The sequence below is a fragment of the Trachemys scripta genome, chromosome 7 (genome assembly GCF_013100865.1).
Source record: "Trachemys scripta elegans isolate TJP31775 chromosome 7, CAS_Tse_1.0, whole genome shotgun sequence".
NCBI lineage: Eukaryota > Metazoa > Chordata > Testudines > Emydidae > Trachemys > Trachemys scripta.
Genome location: NC_048304.1, coordinates 103,446,770 through 103,459,086, shown reverse-complemented (window position 1 = coordinate 103,459,086; position 12,317 = coordinate 103,446,770).

Here is a 12,317-nt window from a genome sequence, read left to right as displayed (position 1 = left end):
CTGGGGGGGCAGTTAGGGGATGGAGAACAGGGAGGGCTGGGAGTGGGAGTCCCGGGGGGCCTGTCGGGGGTGGGCATGTGGATAGGGGTTGGGAGGGCAGTCAGGGGACAGGGAGCAGGGAGGGTTGGATAAGGGGGTGGAATCACAGGGGCAGTTAGGGGCGGAGGGTCCTGGGAGGGGGTGGTCAGGGGATGAGGAGCAGAGGGCGGTTGGATAGGGGGTGGGAGTCCCGGGGGAGCTGTCAGTGGGCAGGGATGTGGATAGGGGTCGGGGTGAGCAGAGGGGTTGGATGGGGGCGGGGGTCTCAGGAGGGCAGTCGGGGGCGGGAAGTGGGAGGGGGCAGATAGGGGGCGGGAGCCAGGCTATTTGGGGAGGCACAGCCTTCCCTACCCAGCTCTCCATACAGTTGTGCAACCCCGATGTGGCCCTCGGGCCAAGAAGTTTGCCCACCCCTGGACTAAGGGTTACATAATTAAGTCCAAATATTTTGGCACTGAAATAATGATGGAATACAGATAACATTTATTCATGTTCTGATTTCTTTGATGCAAGTGCATCCAGATGTTAGTACCTAAACTGTCACATCTGACATCACATAGTCCATAGTTGAAAATAGTGGTGTTGTGGTTGTTTTGATCCCAGGATATCACATAATCCAGTTTCATCCAAAGGGCAAATACTTAAATTTGGCCCTGGAACCCCCCTTTCAACTCTGCTGGACGTAGCAGAGCACAGCTGGGCCTAAGAACCACTGGGTGAGATCCTGGCCTCACTGACGTCAATGAGAGTTTGCCATTGACCTCACTGGAGCTAGGATTTTACCTGTTATTTTTGAAAATGTTGCTTAAATTTTTCACAACAAAGGGAATAAAAATCTGATGAAAACAGACCTCAGGAATGTAGTGCATGAAACCTCAGTTGGTGGCAGTTTTGTACCATAAATTGAAAAACTCTTTAAAGCCCTCTAACTGATGTAGTCATCTCGGCCAACTGTTTCTTGAAGCTCTATGTGTGCTAGCATTTGTTCCTTAAAATGTACCACCATCACTACCACTCATGCACTGTAGCTGGTGATGGAAATAGTGGTGAAAATAAGGCATCATCGGCATTTTAAGATCAATTTGAACTGTCATTTCATCTAGTTCTGCTCAGAGCAGATCTGTATAGCACAGTGGCTAAAACACTGGTGTTTGCTGGTGCCTTTCATGCCCAAGAACTGTTGCTATCATCAGCAGAATTGCAACAGTGGAAAACTTTAGGGTGGAAGAGTTTAGTGTAGACTGCCAAAATATCTGGCAATATTCCCTAATTAACTGCTCTTGTGCTCCTTCTGTGCTCAGGTTCATCATCCTTCCTTTGTTCTCAAGATTATCTACCCTATCACAGAGCATGTTATGTATCATTATAGGCAGAATTAATAACAAAACTGAAAGAAGCATTTTCAGTTTCCTTAACATGGGCATCCAAATCTTTGATCTTGACATGGTCTCTAGATTCTGTACAAATTCACTGAATTTTTTCTGTGCCTTTTCTCATCTCTCTTAGTCATAAAAGCCCTTCAAATTCTCCATATAGGTCTTCCTTTGGCCTCTCTGCATGGGATCAGAGGCTCACAGTAATAGCAACAAGGCTGCAAAAGGTGAGTGTATTTTAGATTTAAAAGGGTTTTCTTTTAAGTGGATTAGATTTTTATCATTGTAGATGATCAAACTCTTCCCAATGCATCAAACTCTTATCAGCAGCATTGTAGCTACTATTAAAAATGGGAATCAGCCATTCTGGCGCAGAGTTATAGGAAAAATATAAGAGTCTAGACACCCCATCCCTTATCAAAGCACTAGAAAACACTCCCTCCATACTTTAACTCCAAGCTTTAAAGGCAAATATTGTAATAATATGCCAATACAAGTATAATGCTAACTTAACGTTGAAATTCAGAACCTGACGTGGATCAATTTTACAATTTCTCTTTTAACTTTAGACTTGTCAGGTGCCATTATTCTCAATACAGTCTGACAGTTCTAGGTTAAAAAGACATCAATTACCTTTTGAAATCACCCTCTTTGCTATAGGATTAGCTGAATTTCTGCTGCCATAGAAAGTTCATTGTGCACAGTAGACTTGAAAAAATTCTTAAAGTACTGTATATAACCCTTTAATGGGCACTTTGCTATCTGCATTAGCTGCGGTTGTGGCACCACTACTGAAACATCACTCTTGCTTGAATGCATTATGCAGGCCTTCCATTCATTAACAAAAACTATGCTGTTGAGGTTTGTGGTGCCATTTCACTAAACTTCATCTAATATGTGAAACCTGTACATTTTATATTTAAATATTGGATTATTCTACTAAATATGCAAATATCTGTGGAATCAGCATCTTGGAAGACTGTGTATTGTATGAACCTATGCATTTTCATTAGTTATGCAATATGCTGTTTTTACAATGCTGTGTAGATATACAATCGCACATACACCCCTTTCATTCAAAGTCTGTGTCTATCCTGTGTCTAACAATATATGCTGCTATTACTTTTGTATTTCATCCCCATCATCCCCTTTCACTGCTAGTCAAAGCTTATGTGCTGTAATAGGAATTATAGACCATTTTAGAAAAAGTGGGTGAGTTGATAATAGAAATGTTGTAATTTAATGTTGAATTAAAAGCCAGAGAGTATAACTAAGAAGATACGGTGACCAACAGACTGTCCTAGATTCTCACATCTTGTTTTGAAATTCTGTGACAGTCAGAATGCCCAAGGGTACCATATAATCAGCTTGCAGTTCACTGATACATTTTCTTTTAACAGCTTGTAATTGATGTGTTTTTGCCCTCTGCTGAATGTCAGAGGTGGTTTTTTCCAGTTGCAAAAAATAATTGAATTAAGATATATAATGGTTAAAAATATTTTTTACTCTAAGTTGGAGAGTAAAGATGTTGTTGTTGTTTTTTAAAGCAACAACCCGCCACCCAGAATTTTGCCCCTTAGTTATTTTTATTTGGTTACATCATTTTTTTCATTGTCATAGGTAATAGGTATGAATAACATCACAATAGCTTATTTTACTTTATGACCTATTAAGATGACTTCTAAATGCTTTAAATACATCCACAACACTGAAAACTCGTATTGTTGTTATCAAGTTCAGAGGAGTACATTTGGTCTCATAGGAACTGTTTTGGGTTGTACCTGTAAAAAAAAAAATATTTTTTGAACAATTTTTTCAAGTACTTGCACCAAAAGATGTTGTTACTTTAGCTGAGGTTAAAATCATTCATAAATTTGTTACAATGGAATGGGTCTTTGAAGATGCTGATCTCTCATCTTCCTGGAGTTCCCTCCTGTGGACTTTACAAATAAACCTTGTCTCATGGTTGCTTTAACACTGCAAGGTCATGTGATGATGTCACCTGGTGTGGAGTACCACCTTGGACACTGCTGATATTTCTCCACTGGAAACAAAGAATTCCCGCCTTTTGTAAATCCTATTTAAGGCTGGGAAGTGAGGTAATCTAGGCTCTTCTCCATTGCCTCCCCGCCTAAGAAGGAAGATTGCTGAAAGTACCTGAAGAAACAAAGGAACTAAGCTGGGGAAAGGCAAGGGCTGAGTCCAGGCTGAGACATGGGTCTAGCCTGTGAAGAGAAATAACTGGAACTGTAAGCTACAGAAACTCTGCAACCTGCCTAAAACAACATTTAGGGTGAGAAATTACTATTTGTAACCTGTTTCTTTAGTGTATAGAGCTTAGTTTGTGTGTTTTGTTTTATTTGCTCAGGAATCTGTTTTGTTCTGTTTGCTATCCCTTATGATCACTTAAAATCTGCCTTTTGTAGCTAATAAACTTGTTTTTTGTTTATTTCAAAACCCAGTTTGTGCAATTCATATCTGCAGGCGAGGGGCGCAAAAAGTGGTGCATATCTCCCTCCACACTGAGGGAGGGGTGATTTTTACGAGCTTAAGCACAAGACAATATTATTTTGGGTTTACACCCCAAAGGAGATATGCACATGAGTGCTGGGTAAATCCCCAAGCTGAATCCTCCCACATAGAGCTGATTTCAGTCTGTGTCTGCAGCTGGGTGTGGCCTTACCTGTGTGCATGTGCCAGAGAAGGCTCGAGGCCTGGCACAGCAAGGACAGGGTGAGGAAGCCCAGGCTTGTGGAACAGGTGGGCTCAGTGGGACCCCAGCATATCAGGTGGCATCCCGGATGGTGGGTCCAACATACCCAGAAAGGTACATACCCAGCTAGAGCAGTGGGACCTGTATCCCTCCAGATGGCATGGCATGTGGGTGGGAGGTAGCCCACCTACCACCCACCCCTGACCACCAGGCCAGTGCTCTTGACCCAGCTGAGCCAGGCAAAAGACACTGCCAAACAGATTGCTTGGCAAGCCTCTACCCATGCCAGGTCTCCTGGGTCCTGGGCATATGCTGATGGGACCACCCACAAGTCCACCTCCCACAGCACCAACCCTGTCATCCTGTTAAGAGAAGATGGCGGAGGGACTTGATGGCGATGGTACAGAGCTGTCTGGACACTGAGTTTTCCTGGTATAGACAAAGCTTTAGAAATAGAACTCTGGGCATTTTCCAATTTCAGGCTGGAAGTTGAGTCCCAAATTCTGAGGATGACTGAAAAATATCAAACCTGTGTAATTTGACAACTGACAAGCGATTCATATTTTCTAAAACTCTAGAGCGAAAGTGGTAAGACTGCAACAAATCAATTAAAGTAAGGAAACTCAAACCTATACATCATATTCTGTCCTAGACCCTGTTCTGCAACCCTGGCTCATCCTGAATAGCACTTATACAAGTAGTTCTATTGATTTCAATGGACCACTAGATAAGTGCTGCTCAACCTACAACTTGAGACTGAATTTAGTTCTCTCATTTCTGTGCTCCAGATGTTAAAAGACATGCACATCTGGTGTTACAGGCATAGAGTATTAGAAAGATAATACGTTTCAGAAGAAAAGCAAAGGGGAAAGAAAGGTGATGTTTGTTATAACTTACAAAAATATCTACATCCATATCTATAGCCAAGTAAAATACACACGTTTTTCTTTTATATTAAGCAAGCAAATGGTTTAAAAGATGTACATACATATGCCACCCCGCCAAAAAAAGGTATGCCATTAAAATACATTATTAATGCAAAATAGACAATATAAAGAAGTTGAACTAAATTTGAAGATGCCCATTTTAATGATGTTTTTTGAAATTATGTCATATAGATCAAATAACAGAGGGAAAATGACCACTTTACATAAAGCTAATGTTAAAATTATCTAATACACAGGTTAAGGGAAAATTGTCTATACATCTGGGTATTATCCCAAAGTATAAAATTTGATTTAAAAATCATAAAATACATGTAGTGTATAATCTGCAATATCCCAAATTAAGGTTAATAAATTTAACAAGACAGTTAAAATATTAGCAACCAAATATTTGGGTACATCACTCAAAAAAAGTTATACTAAGAGTAGCTTATGGAAAACAAATATAGCAATAAGTGTAGATTGTCCCTCAGTAATTGAGAATTTAGGATAGGTTGTCCCTCAGTAAATTCAATCAATAAGAGAAGTATTATTAATCTTGTTGAATTTGTGCTTTTCCAAAAACTCTCTGGATGGCATTTTCAAAAGCACTTAACATTGTATTAACTGCTCCCATTGAAGTGAAAGTGTGTTTTATCATTGAGTTTAATGGGAGGAGAGATTAGCCAATGCTGTGCACTTTTGAAAATGTCACTCTTTGTGTACAGAGAAGATGATGAAGAAAATAGATTTTACTGAGCATCAAGAGCACAGCTGTAGGGATGGAGGAGGAAGAAAGCCCATCTCATTGTCTACACAGAATCTATTTCTCTTTAATGAGGATTCATAGATTGTCTGGCCAGAATGAATTATTGTGAACATCTAGTCTGACCTCCTGTATAACACAGGCCATAGGACATACCTGAATTAACTTGTGTTTGAACTTGAGCATATATTTTTAGAAATTATCCAATCTTGTTTTTAAAATGGCCATTGATGGAGAATCCAGCACAACCCTTGATAAGTATTCCAGTGGTTAATTATCCTGTTAAAAATTTGCTCCTAATTTCCGGTCTGGATTTGTCTAGCTTCAACTTCCAGCCACTGGAGCTTTGTTATACCTTTGTCTGCTAGACAGAGCCCTCTATTTTCAAATTTCTGTTCTCCATGTAGGTACTTAGAGACTGTGATCAAGTCCTCCTTTAACTTTCTCTTTTTAAGTTAAGCAGATTGTGCTCCTTAAGGCTTTCTCTAAGGGCATGGCTACATGTGCAGATGTAGAGTGCTTTGGGTTAAACCAGCCTTCGGAGAGTGCACCAGGGAAAGCACTCCAGTCTGTCCACACTGACAGCTGGATGCGCACTGGCGTGGCCACAGTTGTGGCACTTGAAGCGGCATTTGGAGCAGTGCATTATGGGCAGCTATCCCACAGAGCACCTCTTCCCATTCTGGTGCTGTGGCTTGTGGGAAGGGGGCGTGGGGTGCGGGGCATTCTGGATCCTGTCCTAATGCCCCGTGATGCATTGCTTCGCATCCCAGCAATCCTTGTGTTTCCATCCACATTTGGCGCCATCTTTCAATGGTTTCTGTGCAGATCACACTTTGTCTTCCCTTTTGGTTTGCGGCAATGGAGCCTGAACTGCTGCAGAACGTGCTGCGAGTCTCGCCAGCACTTGGCAGTCGAGTTACTGCTTAAGATCCAAAGTGACAGTGAGGAGTCCGACGATGATATCAAGTCGCGTAACGCATACGACATGAAATTGCTTGTTTCATTCACGGACATGCTCTCCAACGTGGAATGCTGCTTTTGGACTTGGGAAACAAGCACTGAGTGGTGGGATCACATAGTCCTGCAAGTCTGGGATGATGAGCAGTGGCTGCAGAACTTTTGGATGAGAAAAGACACTTTCATGGAACTGTGTGCTGAGCTCACCCCCACCCTGCGGCGCCAGGACACAAGACTGAGAGCTGCCTTGCCAGTGGAGAAGCGGGTGGCTATTGAAATTTGGAAGCTGGCAACTCCAGACAGCAACCAATCAGTCACTAACCAGTTTGGAGTAGGAAAGTGGACGGTTGGAATTGTGTTGATGCAAGTTTGTAAGGCCATTAATTGCTTCCTGCTCAGAAGAACTGTGACTCCAGGTAACATGCATGATGTTGTGGCTGGCTTTGAACAAATGGGTTTCCCTAACTGCGGAGGGACGATAGATGGGACGCATATTCCTATTCTGGCACCAGCCCACCTAGCCTCTGAATATGTTAACCGAAAGGGGTATTTCTCCATGGTTCTCCAGGCGCTTGTGGATCACCGTGGTCAAATGACGTGGTGAAACCATTGACATTAACGCAGGCTGGCCCGGAAGGGTGCATGACACACGCATCTTTCGGAACGCTGGCCTGTTCAAGAAGCTGCAAGCCAGGACTTTTTTCCCAGACCAGAGGATCACCGTAGGGGAAGTCGAAATGCCCACTGTGATCCTTGGAGACTCCGCTTACCCTTTAATGCCATGGCTCATGAAACCCTACACAGGGAGCCTGGACACCAGCCAGGAACGGTTCAACTACAGGCTGGGATGCCGAATGACTGTGGAGTGCTTTTGGCCGTTTGAAGAGCCGCCGGCGCTCTCTTTATAGGAAGCTGGATTTGGCCAAAGACAGCATCCCCGCGGTTATATCCGCATGCTGTAACCTCCATAATATTTGTGAAGGGAAGGGTGAAAGCTTCACTCAGGCATGGGCCTTGGAGGTTCAACACCTGGAGGCTGAATTTGCACAGCCAGAGAGCAGGGCTATTAGAGGGGCCCGGCATAGGGCTGCAAGGATTCTGGATGCCTTGAGGGAGCAATGTGAGGCTGAAAGCCACCAGTAATGTCTGATGCTCTGCATGGGAGTTAAGTGCAGTGGCTGTGTTTGGTTCACTGACTTGCAGTGCTTGTTGCTTTCCTGGGCTAAGGTATATTTTGCTTTATGCACTAATAAAGTATGTTTTCAAAGTAAAAAACTCCATTTATTGAAAAGGAAATTCGTTTATTGAAAAAACAAAACAAAACAAAGTAACATAGAAATACCAAAAGGTAAAGGGTGTGGGTGAGGTGGGGACCGGTTCATTCATAGGCTTGAGTATGTCCTGATTTCATACTCTTAAATCCTGTCTGGAGTGCTGTGCACTGAGTGCTGCACTTCAGGATGGCTATAAGGCATGTTGAGGGGGGTTGAGTGCAGTGGATAAGGGTCAGAGTTTTCGTGGGTGGGTGGTGAAGCTACGGGTGTAGGAGGCAGCTGGGGGCGGTAAGAACCCGGATGTTGGTTGGAGGGGACATGGCGGCACAAGGGGAAGAGTTTTGGCACAAGGGCTGGGGGGGGGGGCGAGCGCGGTAGATAAGCCTGCATGGCGATAAGCGCCTGGATAGAGTCCGCTTGGCGCTCCATTATGCTAATAAGCCGTTCCGTGCTTTGCCGCCGGTGCGTCACATATTCCTGGCAGATCCTCCTTTTGCTCTCCCTCCATTTCTGTTTCTTTTGATTCTCGTTTACAGACTGCTGCATGACTTCATGCAGCATGTCTCCAAAGCTTTTACTAGGCCTCTTCCGGAGTCTTCTCAGTCTGTCGGCCGGTGATAAGAATGACGGCTGAGATCTCAAGGTTGCACCTAGACAGGCAATATGCAACACTTAACAGAGGCAGCATTGTACACACCAGACAGAGCAATGATTCCCCCGCACTTAAGGAGGGCAATCACAAAAACCATACTTTGCCTGTCCCAAAGCGAATGCACATAACCCACGGGAGTCCCAGAAATGGTGAGTAAGCACAGGATCCATGGGGACTGATTGTTTCATGGCTGTACTGTCCTCTGGGTTTCTGTGCCTTGGGGAGAGCCAACAGCTGCAGGGGGCACCTACACTGACCGCTGTCCCCACATTCTCCACAGGAGTTCGTCCTGGAAGATATCTCGCTGCTGAGGGTGACCCCAGGGACGCAAGGGAGGATCTTCTACAATGCAGCTTCCACCCTGGTCTATACACAGCTTGCCTGTGTGCAGCAATCGTCCCCTCACCCCTCATGGCACAGTGGCGAGGACACTTTAGCCTGACTGGGACAAGAACCACGCTGGCTCTCCCAATAAACCTGCGCAGGCGCATTGCCCACATTCTGGCTGAGACTTTTGAAGAGATCACCGATGCCGATTACCGCGATGTGATAGACCACATCAATGCGCTATTCCTCATCTAGGCATGCATGCAGCCCTTACCCTCCTCGCTCAAAGAGCCTGTACCTAAAAACTTCCTTCCCGAAAGGAAAGCCACTTACTAGGAACCTGGCTCGAGAAGAGCTCCTGGCTGCATGCATCTAGAGATTCCGGGGTGTCTCCCCCCGCCTCAGCACCGTTGCTCATGCTTTCCTCCTCCTCCTCCTCCCCCCCCCACTTGCTGTGCTGGGCTTGGAAGTGTCCATGCAGTGGAGGTGGGATCGCCCCCAAGTATCATGTCCAGCTCTTTGTAGAATTTGCATGTCGTGGGGGTAGCACCGGAGAGGCCATTTGCCTCACAGGCTTTGCGGTAGGCATTCCACAGCTCCTTCACTTTAACCCAACACTGCACCGCATCCTGGTCATGGCCCCTGTCCATCATGGCCCTTGATATATGCCCGAAGGTATCATAATTCCTACGGCTGGAGTGCAGCTGGGACTGCACAGCTTCCTCCCCCCAAACACTGATGAAGTCCAGCATCTCGCCATTGCGCCATACTGGGGATCGCCTGGCGCGTGGAGGACTGGCCATCTAGAAAGATGCGCTGAGAGCACTCCATGCCTGGCTGAGCAAACAGGAAGGGGATTTTCAAAATTCCCAGGGAATTTAAAGGGCAGGTTTGATGCTTGACCACCTGAGGATAGGGCAGCAGAGTTCAAAAGTGATGACCAGAGTGGCTAGAACAGGCATTGTGGGACACTTCCGGAGGCCAATCAGAGTGCATTAGGTGTCCACACTGGCGCCACGGCGCTCCAGCGAGAGCGCAACAAACGTTATTCCTCTCAGCAAGGTGGAGTACCAGGAGCGCTCCAGACGCAGAGTCAGAGCGCTCTACGTGCCTTGCCAGTGTGGACGGGGAGTGAGGTAGAGCGCTCTTGGCGGCTTTATTGCACTATAACGTGCAAGTGTAGCCAAGCCTAAAAGGCATGTTTTCCAATCCTTTAATCATTCTTGTGGCTCTTCCTGAACCCTCTCCAATTCATCAATATCCTTCTTGAATTATGGACACCAGAACCAGACACAGTATTCCAGTAGCGATCACATGAGTAACATATACAGAGTGATATAACCTCCTTACTCATACTTAGGGCCCTACCAAATTCAAGGTAATGAAAAATGCATCACGGACCATAAAATCTGGTCTTTTGTGTGCTTTTACCCTATACTATACAGATTTCCTGGGAGAGACCATGGGGGTCTTGATCCAAAAGGGAGTTGCAGGGGGGTTACAAGATTATTTTAGGGGGAGTCATGGCATTGCTACCCTTACTTCTGCGATGCCTTCAGAGCTGGGTGGATGGAGCGTGGCGGCTGTTGGCCAAGTGCCCAGCTCTGAAGGTGGCACCCTGCCAGCAGCAGCGCAGAAGTAAGGGTGGCAGGGTATGGTATCGACACCTTTACTTCTGCGCTGCTGCCTTCAGAGCTGGGCGGCTGGAGAGTGGCAGCTGCTGATTGAGGGCCCAGCTCTGCAGGCAGCAGCACAGAAGTAAAGTTGTCAATACCATACCATGCCACCCTTACTTCTGCACTGCTGCTAGCAGTGGGTCTGCCTTTAGAGCTCTGCTCCCGGCCAGCAGCCACCGCTCTCCAGCTGCCCAGTTTTCCACTTTGTGAAACTGGCCCCTTTAAAGCACCGAGTGTGTGTGTATTACTGGTTTGGACTTTATTCTGTTTGTACGTAACAAATATAATCAAATCATGATCTCTTCTGCACTAATTTCTTTTTTCTGCAATCAAGTCTTTATCTGTCAAGATGAAGACTAATATAGAATTCCCCCAGGTTGGATGCAATACTTTTTGAGTTAGAAAATAGTCATCTATAAATTTTATAAATTCCAAAGACAATGTACTCCTGGCAGCACGAGACTTTTTTGAATACATCACTCAAATTGAAGTCCCCCATGGTAACTCAGCTTTCCCCCCCTATATGATCGGTACTTAAAGAGCTGGTTGCTGGGTTCTCTAGTGTGATTTGGTGGTCTGCAAAAAACACCAAATACTATCCTCTCTTGTGTTTATCTTTTAGAACATTTACACATAAGAATTCAAAATAATTTTCTTCTGAATTGTCAGTGACTCAGAAACAGATAATACTATTCCTAAATAGGTCACAAGTAGTGATTTTAACATTCAACCATATGAATCTTCCCACCAAGTTTCAGTACTACCAACTAGATTGAATTATAGCTCCCAAATGAGCAATTCTAATCCTTGTTTGTTACCCAGGCTCCTAAAATTGGTGGATAGGCAATTTAAAAAGAATTTCTTCACTTCATGTCCTTTGGTTTCTTGATTACTTTTGTTCTCGACATCTTGATTTTGTCCTAAATGAGTGCTCATTTGTTCTCTCTTTTCATGCTCCCCTTTTGTAATTAGTTTAATGCCATCTTTACTAGTCTAGCCAGACTGTTCCCTAGATGATTGGTTCCCCGTATACTGAAATGGAGTAATCCAAACTGTACAATCCGCTTACCCTATAAAAGATGGACCAGTGTTCCACCAAACCAAAACTTTCTACCTTGTATCGCTTACCTAGCCAGCAGTCCACTTCAAGGATGGATGGAATGAAATGATGCAATGAGGTAACTTGACAGGAAGACATCTTCCTCGTTTGCCTCAGCCAGACCTATGGAGAGAGCCTCTTTCACTTTGCAGAGCCCATCTTTCTTTGGATCATTGTAAGTTTCCCAACATGCTGTTCCAAATCCTAATATTGCCTCAAATAATTATGCTCTGCGCTTCTCATTATTGGACAGATCATTATGAATCAGCTGTATGCCCTGAGTCAGTTGACCTTGTTATTACTGCATGGTTGCTGAGTCTATCATCCAAGAGACAACACATTTCCCCTACTGCTTCAGATAAAAACAGATCCTTCACATTCCCATGACTAGAAGAGCATCCTCTACCAGCTTCTCTTTATGTGATTTTGCTGCATAAAATCAATAAGTAAATATAAATTATGTAGGCTTACCTGCACATAAACACAGGTTTTCTTTGGTACTACTATAGATAATT